This window comes from Polypterus senegalus, chromosome 4 (assembly GCF_016835505.1).
Source record: "Polypterus senegalus isolate Bchr_013 chromosome 4, ASM1683550v1, whole genome shotgun sequence".
NCBI classification, from domain to species: Eukaryota; Metazoa; Chordata; class Cladistia; order Polypteriformes; family Polypteridae; genus Polypterus; species Polypterus senegalus.
Window position 1 is genome coordinate 122,238,193 of NC_053157.1, and position 21,884 is coordinate 122,260,076.

Genomic DNA, 21,884 nt, shown 5'->3' on the forward strand with positions numbered 1-21,884 from the left:
TCTGAGCTGAATTTTAAATCACATATTAATTAGATTACCAAGGCAGCATTTTATCATTTAAGAAATACAACAAAAGTTAGATGCCTTATAACTTTGCAAGATGCTGAAAAATTAGTGCATGCTTTTGCTTTTAGTCGACTAGATTACTGTAACACACTCCTCTCAGGACTACCCAGAAAAGACATCAATCAACTGCAACAAGTGCAGAATGCAGCTGCAAGAATCTTAACTAGGAAAAGGAAATCCGAGCACATTTCTCCAGTTTTGATGTCACTACACTGGTTACCTGTGTCATTCAGGATTGACTTTAAAATACTGCTTATGGTTTACAAAGCCTTAGATAATCTCGCTCCATCCTATATTTCAGAATGCCTTTCACCTTCTACTCCAAATCGTAACCTTAGATCTTCAAATGAGTGTTTGCTTATAATTCCAAGAGCTAAACTTAAAAGAAGTGGTGAGGCACTCATCTGCTGTTATGCACCTAAAATCTGGAAAAGCTTACCAATAGGAATTCGCCAGGCTAATACAGTGGAGCACTTTAAAAAACTGCTGAAAACCCATTATTTTAACATGGCTTTCTTTATAGCTTCATTTTAGTGTAACTCAGATATTCTGTATGTGCATTTAATTATAATTTTTATCATGACTCCACAATCTGTACTAACCCCTACTTTCTCTGCTGTTATTTTTCTGTTTTTTTGTGGTGGCGATCTGTGCCACCACCACCTTAACAGGGCACCATGCAGTCCTTATATTGATGGATTGAAGGCCAGAGGTCCACATGACCTTCATCATCTAATTCTTTCACGTGAAGCCTGAAAACCATGAGGAACCCCAGCATATTATGGGTTTTTTTTCTCCGGCTCTCTGGAGTTGTTTTTTCTGTCCTCCTGGCCATCGAACCTTACTTTATTCTTTGTTACTTAGTATTGCCTAATCTTATATATTTTTATTTTCTTATATTTTTATTTTTTTTATAAACTTTTCTTTCTTCATCTTGTAAAGCACTTTGAGCTACATCATTTGTATAAAAATGTGGCATATAAATAAATGTTGTTGTTGTTGTTGGAGCTATGGCAAGCCAAATTAACATTTGGAGTTATCTCAAAATTAATTTCAGATAAATTAAAATTTAATTTACTTTTTAAGATATCTGAAACTTGCTTTGAGATATCTTAAAATAATTTCCTTTACATTTCAAGATATCTCAAATACATTTTCAGATACCTCAAAATAACTGCTTTTGCATTTCAAGATATCTCAAATCAATTTTTAGATATCTTAAATTGACCTTGCATACATTTTAAGATATCTTAAATGCATTTCATTATATCTCAAAATCATTTCCTGTAAAATTGCCTATTATTTCAATGGGACTTCCTGTTTAATATAAGATATCTTGAAATGTATTTGAGATATCTTAAAATGAGTAGGATGTGATTTTGAGATATCTTGAAATATATTTCAGATATCTGAAAATGTGCAGGAAGCTATTTTGAGATATCTGGAAATGTATTTCAGATATCTTAAATTGTATTGTAGATATCCGAAAATGCTATTGAGATATCTTGAAATAATTTCATGTGTTTTTTAAAGATATCTCAAAATGTATTTGAGATATCTTGAAATAAATTCTAAGATATCAAGTAAAATAGACACACATTTGCAGATATCATAAACTGAATTTGAGATATCTAAAAGTGCATTTTAGATATCTCAAGAAAAAGTGAATTTCAAAATATCATAAGCTCTTCCCATTCATTTTAAGATATCTGAAAATAACTTACTGCACATTTTAAGATATTTTGAAAATATTTTTAGATACCTTAAAATAACTTTATGTGCATTTAGAAATATCTCAAATACATTTCAAGATATCTTAAAATAACTTCCTGCGCATTTTGAGATATCTCAAATACATTTTATGATATCTTAAAATAACGTTCTGTGCATTTCAAGATCTCAAGTACATTCTGAGATATCTTAAAATAGACAGGAAGTCCCATTGAAAGAATAAGAAATTGTAAAGGAAGTGATTTCAAGGCATCTCAATGTACTTGAAATATCTCAAAATGCACAGGAACTTATTTCAGGATATCTCAAAATGTACAGCATGTCATTTCAAGATATCTTGAAATCTGTTTGAGATATCATAAAATGCTTTTTAGATATGTTAAAATTGATACATTTTAGATATCTGTAATTCAATCAAACCAATCATATCCTTGTGGAACAGCAATACGGTCCAGATATTGTGTGAAACTTCAGAGGAAGTGTTAGGGCTAATGTGATAAAAGTAAAAGTGCATTACGTATTCAGATTAAAAGCAACTTAATTCAGTGCTTATTTTATTGAAGTAAAAATAGATGTATTAATTTAAAAAAAAAAAACAACAGACATGCATAGTTGCAATACTACAGAAAGTTAATCTTGGCAGTCCAAAAAAAAAAAAATTAGTACTTTATTTTGGAGTATTGCGTTGCCTGCTGAGGTCAGTAACATGTACACTCGAATGCTCTGACTGTGTGGTGACATCTAACAATGAAGAGGTTAACCATGTACAGTATATAGCAAGCAATCAAGCAACAAGAATTAAACAGTGTAACAACAGCAACTTCTTGCACCCGACCCGACACAGACTCACATGGAGGCACCTATAAAAATAACACAAAAAGTTTATTATTCTTTACCTGTGGGGCACGTCTTCCCCGTGAACCCCACAGACACAACACAGTCCCAAATAAAGCACAAAAGTCACAAACACGCCCTTCTGGCACCACCACTCCTCCCTTGAAGCTTTGTCCTCTCCTCCCAACTCTAGCTTCTGAGTGGTGGTTGCTGGCCCCTTTTATAGCCCACCTGGAAGTGCTCCAGGTACTTGATCACCTGTTTCCGATTGCACTTCAGGGCGGGGCTGCAGAGTCATCCATGCAGGCTCAGGGACCCATGCAGCAGCCCCTGGTGGCCACTCCAAATCCCAACAGGGCTGTGGAGAACTCCATCTCCCATAGAGCTTTGCGGGAAACTGAGGCATCCTTGTCAGCCAGGGAGGCTGCCACCAAGCGTTCCGGCATAGGTACTGAGCAGCCCATGGTTGCTCTCCCGGAACATACACTGAAGGGGCGCCCGCAATCTACAGAAACTACAGATATTCATTTAATTCTGCATGTGCTTAGGGATAAATTTAAACCACCCAGTTTTGGGTCACAGAGAGACAGTAATTATCACAGCAGCACTGGGTGTAAGGTAAAAAGCAAAACTAATGGATGGTAAGTCGGTCCTATGCATCGGTTGAATCGCACAGTCAATCAGGAAACAGTGTGTTTCATGCCATCTAGTAACAGAAACCTATTGATAAAGTGTCAGTTTAATTTTCATCCAGGTATATGCTATCATGGGTTCAAAATGAAGAAACATTAATGCCAAAAAAGGGTTGGAGTTCCAGATGAAAGATCATGGAAAATGCACACAAGAGTACAGGACAAATTTAAGTGTCCTTCAAGTTGCTGAGAATGCCTTGATTTTCTTCAAGGCGGGTTCCAAACTGCACACTGACTTCCAATTGGACTGCTGTATATATTTTGTTTGTTTGGAAGGGGCAGGGCTACTGGCAGGAAGCAGAATTATGTCACTGGTCCTTTCGGGAATGAGCCTAGGAACTGTGGGTAAAAAGGAACAGGCAGTAAACAGCAGCACCCTTTCTTTGTTTGAGATGGTATTGTCCACTTGAAACAAAAATAAAATCAAATGGAAGAGTACAAAAAAGAGAATCATGAAACAGGCAGACTGAACTTAAATGAAAGAAAATGCCTATGCAATAAAAGTCACAGTGACTGAAAAGTATAGTAAAGAGGGTAGCAGAGATGGTGGTAGGATTTGAAAATAAGTGGAAAAGAAACAACTAGATTGACAAAGATTGTATAAGACTAATAATTAAAAGTAAGTTGACTAGGCTGAAAACTATACAGAAAAGAAAAGCAACAATGGCAGAATTCACAAGAAACGTACAGGATGTAAAATGGTTGTTGCATTCTAAGGTGAGAGCATGATAAAAATTATAATTGGAGGTGACAGAAGAGCTGGCACAAAGTAAACAAGCACAACCATTTTTTATGGGAAAAAAGAACAGATCTAGAAAGAACACCTTATTTTATGATAACCTAACCTGTTGGATAAAGTATTTTGAGGAGACCTTTGCCAGGTGGCAAAGTGGAAGACTGGAACAAAAAACTACAGCCTGCAGCCCTGTTGCTAGGCTGGGTGGCAGAGGACATAAATATACTGAAAAACAAGGACCCCAGTCAGAGCAGGATCAAACCTGTCCAGTTAAAATGTAGTGAACTACATTTCTCAAATGTGCATTCTTCTAATTTCACTTTATTATAGTTAATAGTATAATTAATCATACAGTATATATATTATATATATAAAAGTATATACTGTATATATACATATTTTATAATCACACTGGGGTGCCACTAATACCCCGAACTCAACATAATTTTTGGTTAAACTATAGTATCTTCATTACCACTGACACCTTCCCAATTGAACACAGACAAATTAACACAACTACAAACAAAGTGAATGATCTTTCTCTCCTTTTGCTCCTGGTGAGTGTTGCTTGCTGGCTTCTGACTCTGACTCCCCAAGGTGAGGCAACTCCTTTGAAGCCTGAGTGTCTCTGGTGTCACAACATTGCCTGTTGGGTGCACTTCTGCGTCATGCAGAAACCAGGAATGTCCTTCGCTAACAGCACCTTCTGTTGGCACCCAAGTATGCTGACAGGGTTGAGTTTCCACACTCCAAATCTCATGCAACCCAACAGGTGTCCAAACCAGAATCAGACAAGAGGAATGCTGCCACTTTCCATGTGGGGGAATGAACTGCTTAGGGCATCCAACTTTGCCCAGTCTATCCATTTTTCTCTTATTCCATGTAAGACATCCTGGTCAGGTTGTGCCCCAATATACATAGTCCTTCCATTATGGGCTCTTGGCCAGGCAAAAGATCTATCTTCATCCCAGTCAATATGCCCATCACACAAACAATGTGTGTGTGTGTGTGAGTATGTATTATATATATATATATATATATATATACAGTATATATAGTAAAAGGTATAGACTCGACACACATAAAAAAGGTTTGGGGCAGCCATCCGTATAATATTCCTAGCTGCAAAGGTTTTCTTGAATTTCAACAGAGTTGTTGATAGTACCATTCCAGGACAGAACTGATGAAGGTTTGAAAAGATGACTGTTTTAAGTAGTCAGACAGGAAGTGATATAGGGTCACTGGAAGTGATGTTTTTCTGGCAGCAGCCTGGACGCCGGAACAGGAAGTGACATTCTTCTGGGTGCCAGAACCGGAAGTGACGTTCTTCTGGGCGCCGGAAGTGACGTTCTTGGTTCAGATATCCCGCGGAGATAATAGAAGGTGTAATGCACCCTGCCCTCCCCTGGCCTGGCATGGAATTACCTTACTTGGTCCACACAACGTCCCCCTACTCGCACGTGTGTGACAATATATATATATATAATGGGGTGCCAAACAGGCAAATACATAGATTTTCTAAATATATAAAGTCATTCCCGAATATATAAAGTCAGAACTTGAATATATAAAGTCATATCCGAATATATAAAGTCAAAACTTGATTAAATAAAGTCACTGTCGAAATATAAAGTCAGCGTCGGAATATATAAAGTCAAAACCTGAATACTGTATATAAAGTCAGCGTTGGAATATATAAAGTCAGCGCTGGAATATATAAAGTCAAAACTTGAATATATAAAGTCAGCGTCGGAATATATAAAGTCATTCCCGAATATATAAAGTTAAACCTTGAATATATAAAGTCAAAACCTGAGTATATAAAGTCTCGTATATAAAGTCAGCGCTGGAATATCCATCCATTTCCCAACCTGTTGAATCCGACCACAGGGTCACGGGGGTCTGCTGGAGCCAATCCCAGCCAACAATGGGTGCAAGGCAGGAACCAATCCTGGGCAGGGCACATGCATCATTTTCAAAACATTAACCGAACAGTGTTTTTTTAATTCATTTTTCTGAATACGTTTTGTTAACTTATTTCAGTTTTTAGTTTACTAAAAATGTGCCTGAGTTGTTTCAATCAATATATTTGGACTTTGACTTTATATATTCAGAAATGACTTTATATATACCGACGCTGACTTTATATAATCAAGGTTTGACTTTATATATTCTGACGCCGACTTTATATATTCTGACGCTTTTATATATTCAGAAAATCAATGTATTTGCCTGTTTGGCACCCATAATATATATATATATATATATATATATATATATATATATATATATATATATATATATATAAAAATATTGTCATAGATGCCCAGGGACATTGCCCTGCCAGGACACTGGAAGAAGCAGGGGACTGGAAATGGGACAATAATTTCCCTGGAGCGCAGGTGGGTAGCCTTCCTGGAATGCATGGAGCTGTGAAGTTCAACCCTCTGCAAAGACGGAGTCACCGCCAGGGGCGCCCGGACATGGTTGGAACCTTGGATGGCAGCACTTCCGCCACACCAGGAAATGCTGCGGGAAGAAATTCCAGGGACACCCAAAGTGCTTCCAGGTGTTCTTTTGACACTTCCGCCACACCAGGAAGTGACGTCAGACGGATTACCTGGAGCCCAGCCAGGTCGTTATAAAAGGGCCCACTTCCCTCAAGAAGCTGAGCCGGAGTTGGGAGGAAGGAGACAAAGCTTGTGAGGAGGGGAGTGGTGGTCATTTAGAAGAAGAGAAAGGACTAAAACTGTGGGCATTGTGGTGCTGAGTGCTTAATAAACGTGTGCATTTTGGACATTCTGGTGTCTGTCTGACTGTGTCCGGGGGCATGCTTTTCACAATATATATATACAATCATATGAAAAAGTTTGGGAACCCCTCTTAATTCTTTGGATTTTTGTATATCATTGGCTGAGCTTTCAAAGTAGCTACTTCCTTTTAATTGATGACATGCCTTATGGACACAATAGTATTTCAGCAGTGACATTAAGTTTATTGGATTAACAGGAAATACGCAATATGCATCATAACAAAATTAGACAAGTGCATAAATTTGGGCACCCCAACAGAGATATTGCATCAATACTTAGTTGAGCCTCCTTTTGCAAATATAACAGCCTCTAGACAACAGCCTTTGATGAGTGTCTGGATTCTGGATGGAGGTATTTTTGATCATTCTTCCATACAAAATCTCTCCAGTTCAGTTAAATTTGATGGCTGCTGAGCATGGATAGCCTGCTTCAAATCATCCCATAGATTTTCGATGATATTCAAGTCAGGGGACTGTGATGGCCATTCCACAACATTGTACTTCTCCCTCTGCATGAATGCCTTTGTAGATTTCAAACTGTGTTTTGGGTCATTGTCTTGTTGGAATAATTAACCCCTGCATAGCTTCAACTTTGTGACTGATGTTTGAACATTATCCTGAAGAATTTTTTGATATTGGGTTGAATTCATCCGACCCTCGACTTTAACAAGGGCCCCAGTCCCTGAACTAGTCACACAGCCCCACAGCATAATGGAACCTCCACCAAATATGACAGTAGGTAGCAGGTGTTTTTCTTGGAATGTGGTGTTCTTCTTCTTCCGCCTTACAAAGCGCTTTTTGTTATGACCAAATAACTCAAAATGAATCTAGCTTGTCTAAAAGAGCATTTTCATACAACAAGGGACTCTGTTTTTGGCCACATAATCAAAGCACCGTGATGTTTCTACATTGATGGATTAAAAGCCAGAAGTCTAAATGACCATCATAATCAAATCCTTCCATGAGAACCCTAAATACAAAGAGGACTGTTTCATTTATGTTAGGTAGAATGCTCAGAGGAGGCTGGGTGGTCTCATGGCCTGGAACCCCTGTAGATTTTATTTTTTCTCTCCAACTGTCTGGAGGTTTTTTTTGTTTTTTCTGTCCTCCCTGGCCATCGGTCCTTACTCTTATTTTATGTTAATTAGTGCTGTCTTATTCTAATTCTTGTTTTGTCTTTTATTTCTCTTTTCTTCATCATGTAAAGCACTTTGAGCTACATTATTTGTATGAAAATGTGCTATATAAATAAATGTTGTTGTTGTGAGTGCAGAAACGGCTTCTTTCTCATCACCCTGCCATACAGATGTTCTTTGTGCAAATTGCACTGAATTGTAGAACGATGTACAGATACACCATCTGCAGCAAGATGTTCTTGCAGGTGTTTGGAGATGATCTGTGGGTTGTCTGTAACCATTCTCACAATCCTGCACATATGCCACTCCTGTTTTTTTCTTGGCCTGCCAGACCTTGTTTAACAGCAACTGTGCCTGTGGCCTTCCATTTCCTGATTACACTCCTTACAGTTGAAACTGACAGTTTAACCTCTGAGATAGATTTTCGTAGCCTTCCCCTAAACCATGATACTGAACAATCTTTGTTTTCAGATCTTTTGGGAGTTGCTTTGATGATCCCATGCTGTCACTCTTCAGAGGAGAGTTAAAGGGAAGCACAACTTGCAATTGACCACCTTAGATACCTTTTCTCATAATTGGACACACCTGTCTATGAAGTTCAAGGCTTAACAAGCTAATCCAATCAATGTGATGTTGCAAGTAATCAGTATTGAGCAGTTACATGCATTCAAATCAGTAAAATTACAAGGAGACCCACATTTTTGCTCAGCCAGTTTTTCACATTTGATTTAATGTCATACAACTAAATACTGCTTCACTAAAAATCTTTGTTCGGAAAACACCCCAGTTCTTAGATGTTCCTAGGAAATGAAAAACATGCCACTGTTATCTTTTTTGTTGAAAGTAGAGTAAATTATTATGCAAGCCGAAAGGGTTTCCCGAACTTATATATATATATATATATATATATATATATATATAAATATATATACAGTACGCTACGACTTTCGCGGCTTCACTCTATCGCGGATTTTAAATGTAAGCATATCTAAATATATATCACAGATTTTTCCCTGGTTCGCAGATTTCTGCAGACAATGTGTCTTTTAATTTAGGTTACATGCTTCCTCAGTTTGTTTGCTCAGTTGATTTCATACAAGGGACGCTATTGGCGGATGGCTTAGAAGCTACCCAATCAGAGCATGTATTACAAATTAACTAAAACTCCTCAATGATATAAGATATGCTTCCCGCGCGCTGCTTGATTGTTTGTTTTTCTCTCTCTCTGACATTCTCTGTGCCTGACGGAGGGGGTGTGAGCAGAGGGGCTGTTTGCACAGAGGCTGCTTGCTTAGAAGATACGGACACTCCTCTAAAAAATGCTGCCTTATCGCGGTGCTTCGGCATACTTAAAAGCCCAAAAGCACGTATTGATTTTTTGATTGTTTGCTTTTCTTTCTCTCTCTCTCTCTCTCTCTCTGACATTCTCTGCTCCTGACACGCATTCTTTGAAGAGGAAGATATGTTTGCATTCTTTTAATTGTGAGAAAGAACTGTCATCTCTGTCTTGTCATGGAGCACAGTTTAAACTTTTGACTAAAGGGTGTTATTTCATGTCTAGAGGGCTCTAATAATGTTAACCGTGTGGGAGAGTTTATAAGGGCTTAAAATATATAAAAATAACCATACAAATGTATGGTTTCTACTTCGCAGATTTTAATCTATCACGGGGGGTTCTGGAACGCAACCCCCTCGATTGAGGAGGGATTACTGTATATATATATATATATATATATATATATATATATATATATACAGTACTAGTCAAAAGTCTAGGCACACCCTTTTCATGTTTTTTGAAAGAAATTGATACAATTTTTATCAACTTACCATTAATTTGATTTAAAAATACAGCCAAAACGTTACTTCTCCAAATGACTAATTGCAGTCATATGTGAATGATACATTATCAAAGTCCCTATTTTTAGCAACCATTCCTTCAGTGTCCAAATGGTTAATGTCACTAACTTATCCTTAATTAGTTATGCATAAATGGTAACTGGTTATTACAGACACTTCTATAAATTATATTAGCACCAGTGAAACCTGTTATTCTGTTCACTTGGGTTGCAGGGTACTAGGATTTCTAAAGTTCGGTTTTGGGTTCAAAAATAGCCAAACTTAACTTGCTTTCTTAAGAAACTCTCAGACAGCTTGCTGTTTGACCAGTTGGTCAAGCATTGGTAGCAGATGCCCCCCAAGCACTCAGAGACACTTATGCACCATTATATAATCAACTTTAAACTTGTTCAGTTTCTCCTGCCTCATTGGCTTCATTGCATTTTGTGTAGCTCGATGATTTTCCCGAACATTTCTGCAATTTTGCAGAAATCAAGCTGAAGCAAGTTCAGAGGGGTTCGCTCATCACTGCTTCATACCTATAGCTCAAAAGTGTTTAACATGACCTCTGTAAGTGTAATAGCATGCATTGCTTATTGCTGTTTTTTTGTTCTTTGCTTTTTACAACAATCAGGAGGTGAGCAATTGTGCTTGGAAACATTCATTTATTTCCTAATTGGAGATCTGTACTAATTATTGAGGCAGAATCTTCAAGTGATGAAAAATTAATGAAGTTAGCTCAACTTATATTCTACATAAAAAAGGTACATTGTATTGAAAATGATAAGTTCAAGAGAAAGGCAGTAGAAATGAATGAATACCTGACTGTTGTGAGGAAGATGAATTCATGTGAAGGCTTAATGGTAGAATGGAAAAGGAACCAAAGATTTTGAGAAAGATAAAAGGAGTGAAGACACGTCATCTGAAAGACATGTTTTGTTTCTCTTCACTTAATATTTGACGTTTTATTTTTTCCACAGAAATCATCTGTCAATATTTTTTATTTATTATTATTTAAATGCTATTTTTATAACTTTTGGCACTCTTTTATAGTTTTCTCTAGGCTTCAATGACCGAAAAAAACATAATTTCTAACAATAAATTACATCTGTACTAAAGTGTTTTCATTTACATTTACATTTATTAGCTTAGCAGACAAACCAACTTTCAAAAGAGGTCAGTATAACTGAACAAATATCAGCCTGGGGAACTGTTTGGGAGCTAGTGTTACAAAATAAGGATATAAAATTGAAAATCAAGTTAAGAACTCAGAACAAAATATAAGCATGTTACAGCTCCTAGCTTACAAAGCCTGACAGCTAATGTCAATTACACAGAAACTTTGCCAACCTAAAGAGTCTTCAGATGCTTCTTAAACACATTGAGGAACTCAGAATTTCAAATGGAATTGGGCAGCTTGTTTCACTAGCCAAGATCTACCCACTGAATACCCATGAAGTTTGGTTATTTTAGGAAATATAGTGACACAATGACTAGTGCTACTACTGCACATCTCCAGAGACCTGGTCTAATGTTGTGTGTGGAGTTTGCATCTTCTCCTCATGTCTGTGTGGGTTTTCTCAATGAACTCCTATTTCTTCTTAAATTCTGAATTTATTTAAGAATAACTCTAAAGTGTTCCTTTATAAATCCGGGTTGGTGTGCGATTTGTGGAAAGATACTGGGCTGGCCTTTCCAGTGCTGTCTAACATATGCAAAAAGAAAATGAAAGTAGAAGAAAAAGTCATGGATTTGGTTTGATTGTTCTCCCTGTGTCCACATAGGATGCTATTTTAGGTGAACTATGTTTCTTTACTAATAAATGGATGAAATTGGCCTAGTATGAGTGAGTGTTGCAGTTTGTTTGAATGTGTCCTTCAGTTGAATGGTGTCTCATCCAGTGTTGGCTACTGCCTTGCATTCAGTGGTTAAGATCATTGAATCATTATAGTTTTTCAGGTAAACAGAAACAATTAATGACTGTGATAGGAGTTTTTAAAATTTTGATAGAATCCTGCATTGTTCGAATAATCTCATTACAGTATTTAGAAATAGTTATCCTGGCTATTAGGACTTTTATAACCTTGTTTTTTCTCAAGAGATTAGACCATAAAGATTGGGCTTTCCATCTAAGCACTTTTTATGCCTTGTAATTATGGACACCACTAGGTGTCTAAGAATTATTATGAGATAAATAACCAGGGGCAGATAAAAACTGGACAAGGCTTATTTGAATGGCAGGCAAAAACTGAAAACAGTGGAACCAAAAACAAAACCAGGCAGACAGGGATAAAAGGGGCTGAGCAAAATATGTGAGTCAGATACAAAGTGAAGACGAGGCTCAAACTCAAACATCAATCCTAATGCTAGGGCCAAGTTAGAATTCAGCTAACTACACTATGCACTTGAAGGAACTTCACAATGTAGAATCCACCAGGTGATGAAGACTGAATAAGCTGCAGCCTTATTTATATATCATATTCAATGATGTTATGGCCCCAGTGATCATATGACTGTAGAAATCAAGAAGGTAACAAGGTAACAAAAGAAAATTAACCACAAGCTAAGAATCTAGCCAAGAAGCTAAGAATCTATCCTGCGTAATTCTAAACCCAAAATAAACTCAAAGCATCCACATAAACATGTAGATTATGACACTTGTGTCTGAATTGTAATCTTTTTCAGTCCTGCAACAAAATAAGTGCATTCCATGATTTTATAATGGAATATGCTGCCATGGAATTCTATGATGAGGGTAAAAAGTGATTTTTTTTTTTTTTTAATGCAGAATATTTTAAAAATTCACTTGAAAACTAGTGCTGAGCATTTGCTAAATGTTGCACATTTTACTGTTTTGAAGTAATTAGCACTAATTACATTAAATGTAATTGAATATATATACTGCTCAAAAAAAAATAAAGGAACACTTTTTAATCAGAGTATAGCATAAAGTCAATGAAACTTATGGGATATTAATCTGGTCAGTTAAGTAGCAGAGGGGGTTGTTAATCAGTTTCAGCTGCTGTGGTGTTAATGAAATTAACAACAGATGCACTAGAGGGGCAACAATGAGATGACCCCCAACACAGGAATGGTTTAACAGGTGGCGGCCACTGACATTTTTCCCTCCTTATCTTTTCTGACTGTTTCTTCACTAGTTTTGCATTTGGCTACAGTCAGTGTCACTACTGGTAGCATGAGGCGATACCTGGACCCTACAGAGGTTGCACAGGTAGTCCAACTTCTCCAGGATGGCACATCAATACGTGTCATTGCCAGAAGGTTTGCTGTGTCTCCCTGCACAGTCTCAAGGGCATGGAGGAGATTCCAGGAGACAGGCAGTTACTTTAGGAGAGCTGGAGAGGGCCATAGAAGGTCCATAACCCATTAGCAGGACCAGTATCTGCTCCTTTGGGCAAGGAGGAACAGGATGAGCACTGCCAGAGCCCTACAAAATGACCTCCAGCAGGCCACTGGTGTGAATGTCTCTGACCAAACAATCAGAAACCGCCTTCATGAGGGTGGCCTGAGGGCCCGACGTCCTCCAGTGGACCCTATGCTCACTGCCTGTCACTGTGGAGCTTGATTGGCATTTGCAATTGAATACCAGAATTGGGAGGTCACCAACTGGAGCCCTGTGCTTTTAATAGATGAGAGCAGGTCCACCCTGAGCACATATAACAGATGTGAAAGAGTCTGTAGAAGCCGTGGAGAACTTTGTGCTGCCTGTAACTTCATTCAGCATGACCAGTTTGGTAGTGGGTCAGTGATGGTCTGGAGAGGCATATCCATGGTGGGACGCTCAGACCTCTACAGGCTAGACAATGACACCTTGATTGCCAGTAGGTATCGGGATGAAATCCTTGGACCCTTTGTCAGACCCTATACTGGTGCAGTGGGTTCCTCCTGGTGCACGACAATGCCCGGCCTCATGTGGCGAGAGTATGCAGGCAGTTCCTGGAAGATGAATGAACTGATATCACTGACTGGCCCCCACGCTTGCCTGACCTAAATCTAATAGACACCTCTGGGATAATATGTTTGGGTCCTTCCAGCGCCACCAGGTTGCACCTCAGACTGTCCAGAAGCTCAGTGATGCCCTGGTCCAGATCTGGGAGGAGATCCCCCAGGACACCATCTGTCATCTCATTAGGAGCACGCCCTGACGTTGTTAGGCATGCATACAAGCATGCTGGGGCTATACAAACTACTGAGTATGATTTTGAGTTGCTGCAATGAAATTTCGACAAAATGGACTAGCCTGCTGCATCATTTTTTTACTTTGACTTTCAGAGTGTCTTTGAATTCAGCCCTCTGTAGGTTGATAATTTTAATTTCCATCAAATGATGTGACATCCTTTCGTTCCTAACACATTACCCAGTCCATATCAGTATTGATATCCAGCATGATTTTTTTCCCATTGAGATCTGATGTGTTTTCAAAATGTTCCTTTAATTTTTTTGAACGGTTTATATTTTTAGCTATGTTAATTAAAACTAATTATGTTTCTCCAGTATAAAAGAATCAAAAAAATAGCCATTAGGCATATTATCAAAATGCTGTGGATGGGAATAACTGCAGCATTGATTCATGCTTTTATGGCATTAAATTAGAATATGATACATTCAAATATCAAAACATTTTTTACATGTCTAGACATTTGTACAAGGGTGACATCATGACTCAGTGGTTAGTCACAATCTGTATTGAACTTGCGTGCTGTGCCCATGCTTGTGTTTATCTTCTGTGGTTTCACACATGCCAAAAACTGACATGTCTTGAGAGTGTAGCCATGATGCTAAGAGAAGAAACCTTCCCGAAACAAAAATTTTGAGATTTATGGGTTACAAGGGCTAAGATTCCCCCAGTAATTTACTTTAGGTCATAGTGCATATTTTCTATATTTAAAAAAATCAAAGATAACAATGACCATAAAGCATAATATAGGCAATGATTTTATAATCAGCTATTAAAATTTTTATATTTGATACTATTAGTACTCTGTAGCAGAAACAGCTAACCTGTAATTTTATATGCATGCAGGACTTAAAATTAAGAGTAATATCATTTAGTAGCATATCTACAGATAGTGTCTGATGCTGACAGTGGAGCAATGTGCACTACAAAAACTATAAAATCATAGAAGTCCTAAGCTATGAAAAACTACATAATTAAGTTGGAATGATAATAGTGTGAATAGTGTACTCAGGTGAATGTTGGTGTGTTTGTAAATGTGCCTTGCCTTACCATTAATTGGCTGTTCCCGTTGAATCCAAACTGCCAGTACAAGCTGTCTACATCCTTCAATGAAAAAAAGTGCTTTATTAATAGATGTATGCATTGAAATTTATGCAGAATTAATCAGGCTGTGGTATATATATTTGTGTATATTACGTGTGGTATTGCTATATTAGTAGTGTGATAAATTCACGGAAGAGAAGATGTGTCATGTTGCTACCAAATTGTTTCTTTTTGAAATTGAACCTATATACCACTTCTTAATGTGAGAAGTATGATGACATCTAGTGGCCATTAAAATACACCAAGTGAGCAAATATCATTTTCATCAGTCCAAGGTCACCAGTTCTCAAAAGTATATATCATTACATGTATTGATTGTACATGAATCCAGTTTTCTTAAATTCTTTTCTGCTTCAGCGATTGTGTTCTAGATTTAAGTTACAGTTTTTTTTCTTTTAGAGATATGCTTTAATTTCAATGTAACCAAAATCATCTCTGCTAGGTAATAATGCTTGACTTTTCACTATAATAGTGCAATACGTTAATATCCAAATCTTCTGTTTGCACTAGTCTTAACACTTGCTGCTTCTTTTATTCCTCCACTCAGAGTTAACACCATTATATACTAGAAAACAATCTTCCTTTCCACAATGTAATATTTATACTTTATTTGTGTGTCTTTTTGTTCCTGTTTAGTCCTCCAGTGTGTGCAATATATAACCACTCTATGTTTCTACGAATTATACATCTATTTAATGTAAGTGCATATTGATTTGTTTTTTGCCAGTTATTCATAATTACTCTTTTCTAATTTTAATTTGTTTTTTCATTTCTTTTAACTGTTTCTTTGACATATTGTAAAGCACTCTGGGCTGCATCCTTTATATGAAAATATACTACTTAAAGAAATGTTGCTGATGATGCATTTTGTAATTTATTGTATGTGTGCCAGTATGAGTAATTTAAAGGGCAGGTTGTATTTTATGGTCTGCAAAAATTATGACCACCTAACAGCTAATTTCTGATGTTATTGTGTGGTATAACACTTTTGTAATAGCATGATTACTTATAATTGTCAAAAGGCAATTTATACCATAACTAGATCCTAATGCCTGTGTGGTCTTTTCCTGTGGGAACTGCACTTTTCCTCCCAAATCCCCAGAGACATGCTTATTAGTTTATTTGGTGATTGCAAATTGGCACTTGTGTGACTGCAGATATGTGCATAAATAAGCCATGTTACAGATTGCCCTGTCCATGTTTTTTTCTTGTCTTGTGATGAAGTGGATTAGGCATGTTTGAGAACTTTATATATTATACCATCGAACTTTTATTACAATTCTTGTTTTTGAAAAACTTCAAAACAGAGTCCCAGCTTGACTTGTGGAGGGTCTTGTCACTTAATCATCACTACATCTAGTTTCTGGGCTACTACTTGTATACATAATATATATTGCATTGTAATATATATTCTATGTATATATATATATATATATATATGATGATAAATAGATATAAATAGTTATAGATAAGGGATAACACTTAACCACACATAATGCATGGCATGCCCCAGTAGTGCTCTGTTTCACCTCTATCAACAATTATCTCTGATTATTTTTATGTAAATTTAAAAAAAAATCTCTGGTTCATCATTATGATACTTTTGGAACATTGCCTTGCATATTTGAAGTACTACCTGTCTGTGATATTTTTTCTTTTATTGGTACAAATATAACTTACCAAGGAACATACATCAGTCTTGTCCTGGGTATGACGTTATACTGCATCCAGCCCTGCAAGCAGTCCTCCAACATTCTGGGAAATCATGGGGGTTTGTGGCATAATAGGCACTCCAGCTGCCATAAAAAAAAAACTTTATGCAGCTCTGAAACGACAGACAGGACTCCTTTCTGCTCGCATTATGAAGTGGATTGGGGAAAGCCCTTTTGGAGTCAAAATTGTAGGACACCCAATGGGGTAGGCCTAATCGGGATCGGAATTGGTGTGGTGCTAAGGTCTCGCCCAATGCACAGCAACACTCCAGTCCCAATTTGATGCTGCCATCCAAGTAGGCGCATGGAATGTCTTGTCTCTCCGGAATGATGATCATCTTCCTCTGCTGTTGTAGAAGCTTCATAAACTCAGCATTTCAGTGGCGTTACTCTCCAAGGTGCACAGACCTCAAACTGGCCAGATCTCTGTAGGTGGATATACCTTTTATTTCTCTGGTCACTCTGATGGCTATCATACTCAGGGAGTAGCTGTTGCTGTGGCGGGTCAGCTTCTTCCAATGGTGTCCGATGTCACTCCTTTCAACAAGACTATTATGAGACTCAGATTAAGGCACTCTCTGGGTGCCTTCTCTGTTGTCTCAGTGTATACTCTAACCACGGTGTGGGAGACATTTTATTTGCAACTTTGCTCAGGGGTTGATGGGTGTCCATGAGGTGACACTCCTCTGGTCATGGGTGACTTCATTGCAACCACTGGCACTGACAGGGTTGGCTATGAGGATTGTATAAGTCCCCATTGGTCTGGCGACTGTGGTGAAAGTGGCTGCATGTTCTTTGACTTTGTAAAAGGTCAGGGGCTGCGAATCGCTGGATCCTGGTTCCAACAGCCTGAGCCGTATCGCTGGACTTGGTACTCCAATACTGGTTGTGCAGTAAAGGAGATCTGTCACATTCTCACGGGCAGATGCTGGAGGCTCTTAAAAATCTACAGTTTATAAATTCTGACCACATACTTGTTGTTTCTATTCTGAAGATCCAGCTTAGGTCCAGTAGGCTACCACCTACTAGGAAAAAGAAGCTGGACCTGTTCAGACTCCAAGATCAGGTTCTTTCTAATTAGTTTGTGTGAGGAACTTACAGACTTGGGTGCAACTGCTGATCATAAAATGATGTGGAAGACCTTCTGTGACAAGATTCTCAACCATGAAGGTTGCTGAGGGTTGTGTTTGTGTTACCAGTGTTCCCATAAGGAGGTGTCACATCTCACAGGGCACCCTGGATATCATCAAGAGGAGTCATAGCGCACAGCTTGATGACAAATCCAGTTAGTACTGGGAATTGAGAAGGATGGCTGCGAGGGCTCTGAGGGCAGATAAGGAGGCGTTTGTTAGAGGAATCTGTGAGCAAGTGACACACCATCTATGGTCTAATAACCTACTTCCTACTTGCAGAAGAATAGAAACATTATGCAACCTGTTCCTTGGAGAGTCGCAGGCAGGGCAGGTGATGAAGTGGTTCTTATGGATGACACTGCAGTTGTGACCCGCTGGGCTGGCTGCTTTGAGCAGCTATTTAAAGCTGATCCTCTGGCTAGGACATTGGATATCTCTGGGTCCACGGTTCTTGAGGCTGATCCTCCAATTAGCTGTGAACCACCAAATCTCACTGAAACTGCACAGGTGGTGAACTAGCTGAGAGTAGGGAAGGCTACAGGTATCTGTGAGATCCAAGGTAAACATCTGCAGGCTGGTGGTAAGGCTGTCCTCCTGGGATTGCAAGCAAACTTTGCTACCGTTCAGGAGACGGGCCTCATCCCAACTAACTGGAAAACTAGTCTTGTCATCCCTGTCTGGAAAAGGAAGGGTGATTGCCTGGATTGTGACAGCTACAAGTAGATAACACTGCTCTCATTGCTGGGTAAGGTTCTTGCTAGGGTCATCTTCAATAGCATCCGTGATCACTTGCTCACCTACCAGTGACTGGAGCAATCCTGGCACTGAGGGTTCTTATAGAGCGCAAACAAAAATATCGGCAGAGTTTCTTTGCAGCCTTTGTCGATTTTCGTAAAGCATTCAACTTAGTTTATTGAGCTGTCCTGTAGGACATCCTGAGACTTTGTGGGATCCCCTCAAAATTGCTAGATATATTGGCTGGCCTGTACACTGGTACTGTGAGTGCTATGCAGAGTGGAACCAGAACCTCTGCAGTTTTATCAGTTGATTTTGGGGTTCATTAGGAGTGTGTTCTTGCTCCTACTCTGTTCAAAGCTTGCATGGTCTGGGAGTTGTGGAGGGTCATGACGTCCAGCGGCTGTGGGGCATCTGTTGGTGATGTGATCTTCGCGGAGTCAATGGAGGCTCTGATCGGGGCTATCAAGAGACTAAGCGAGGAGTCTGAATGTCTGGGCTTCCCAGTGTCCTCCAATAAAAACCAAGATCCAGGTCTTTAATGACCTGTTGGCCACAGCCATCAGCAGTGTGTCTGTCTGCGGAGAGAGTGTTGACCTTTTCGAGAGGTTTACTTACGCCGGCAGTGACATTCATGTCTCTCGTGACTCTTCCTATGAAGTCAGTAGACGGATTGGGAGAGCATGGTGGGTCATGAGGTCGCTGGAAAGGGGTATGTAGCACTCCCGATATCTGCAAAAGGATGAAGGTCCAAGTCTTTAGATTCCTGGTTCTTCCTGTTCTGCTATATAGTTGTAAGACATGGACAATATCCTTTGACCTGAGACAAAGACTGGACTCCTTCGGTACTGTGTCTTTTTAGAGAATCCTTGGGAACTGTTGGTTTGACTTAGTGTTGAATGAGTGGTTGCTCATGGTGTCCCGAATGAGGCACATTATTTGCCTTGTGAGGGAGTAAAGATTACAGCACTATGGCCATGTGGCGTGTTTCCCTGTGGGTGATCCGGCTCACAAGATCCTTATTGTTGAGGACCCGAGCAGCTGGACTAGGCTAAGGGGGTGCCCACGTAACACCAAGCTGTGACAGTTAGATGGTCATTTCCAGAGGGTGGGACTAGATCACGTGTCTGTCTCGGGGGTTGCCAACCGTGATCCCAAGCTATTTCGTCATGTGGTGGGTGTGGCAATGTGCTGTACCTGTGCATGCTCCCCAACCTGACCTGACCTTATACATCAATCCACTTTTTTCACTTTTTAGGATTAATGATTTTTAGTAAATGTCTCACACCACTAGCAGACTGGGTTTGAATACTGGCTTTTTGCTGCTTGTGTTTTCTTTCCACATGATCCCTTCTCTATTTTAGTTTTTTTCTTGTTATTCCAGTATTCTTATAACATGCCAGTGTTATGTAGGTTAGGTTAAGTGAGGATTCAGTTCAAATGTCTCCATCTGCGCCTACCAACTTCTATATGTGCACATTTAAGTACTTTTCTCACTGACTGCATATCATCCTGGTACAGCACCTTCTTAGCTTAGGACTGCAGTAGTGTTTACATACAGATTTTACGTTTACTTAGTGGCTGCTCATACTTTTAACTGCATGATTGTACCTGCTGTATGTTTCTCATGTATGTTGTCTAATATTGTATTCCATGTATGGTATTATATTTATTGATAGATTACATTCCTGTTGCTAGTCTGTGAGAGACACATAATTGAGAATCTAATTGTACACAGCAGTAAAGCTGAACTTGTCTAATCTTTTTCCTGCCTTATGTCCAGGGTTGCCAGAAACTGGTTTTGATTACCCATGACAGGCTGAAAAATAGATAGATTACTGGAAGGTTATGGAGGGATGGTACATATGGAAAACTGCACCATGTGAGGACAATTCTAATGAATATAACTTTACACCCTTCCATCATGACAGATTTAAGCCTAAGACTAACCTAACAGCATGCCAGATCCCTGAACTCATACTGATTTATCACATTCTGGTATTTTGTTTAATTTCTTTTAAATTCTGTTAATAGTCACAAATCTTACATATATACTACACAATATAGAGTAGCTTTCTTTTAAATGTTTATCATAATATCAATATCAAAAAGAATTCCTTAATTTTAATTTTTTGTTCAATTTCATAGATACTACTTTAAATAACAGAAAGCAATAAATATACTGTTTTCCTATACTTTCACTTAAAATACTCTGCTGCAATAAACTAATGATGTTTTTTTATGTATTGCATCATTTATTAAGTACAAATCAAGAAGGGGCCAACACAACCACTTGATAAACACCGTAAATAAAATGCCATCTTAACAATTCTCAAACAGCAAAAATCAGTTTTGCCAGAACACAAAGAATCAGACATGGGGAAATTATACTTAATATCTTTCCCAGTCATATCCAGCAACCTCCCAGTCATACTTTCCTTAGATTTTTTTAAAATATTGAACCATGATACATTTGGCACTGAATAGGAACTCTTTGTGACACAATTTCTTAACAAAAAAAAAATTAATAAATGTTAGGGGAATTCCACACCCACTTCCCTATATAACTTTTTTTTAATTAGTACACAGTAAAATGAACATCCCTGCTACTTTCACAGCAAAGTTTGCAGTTTTGCAAGGGTTTTTAAACCATATCTAAACAGATATTGTGACAAAATGTTCAGAATTTTTAGTTGCTCTTTGAAAATCTTTAGTCCAACAATAACTAAACATAATGTTAAACATAATTTGCATAATCTGTATATTTATTATATAACATATATCCATTGCATAATGAAAAATAATTTTCATATTTGATCTGCTGCATTTATGCTAAATTTGCAAACTGTATTTAATCAGATTAAAAAAAATGAACATAAAATGTACCATAACTAAAATCATTAACAAAGTTAAAAATGTCCACTGTTTGTGTGAAAAAGTAATTAGTCCCTTGGACTCAATAGATCGGAATTCAGCCTTTAATGGCTAATCAGTCACATGAATGAGGAAATTTGGTCATTCTTGCTTGCAAAATTGATTCAGTTTAATGACTTTCTGAACATGTAAGTCATCTCAGGTAAATGTATGTGTTGAATGTGACTAGACTAATCTGAAACTCCAAAAAGCTTGGTCTTCATTAAGCTGATAGACCTCTCT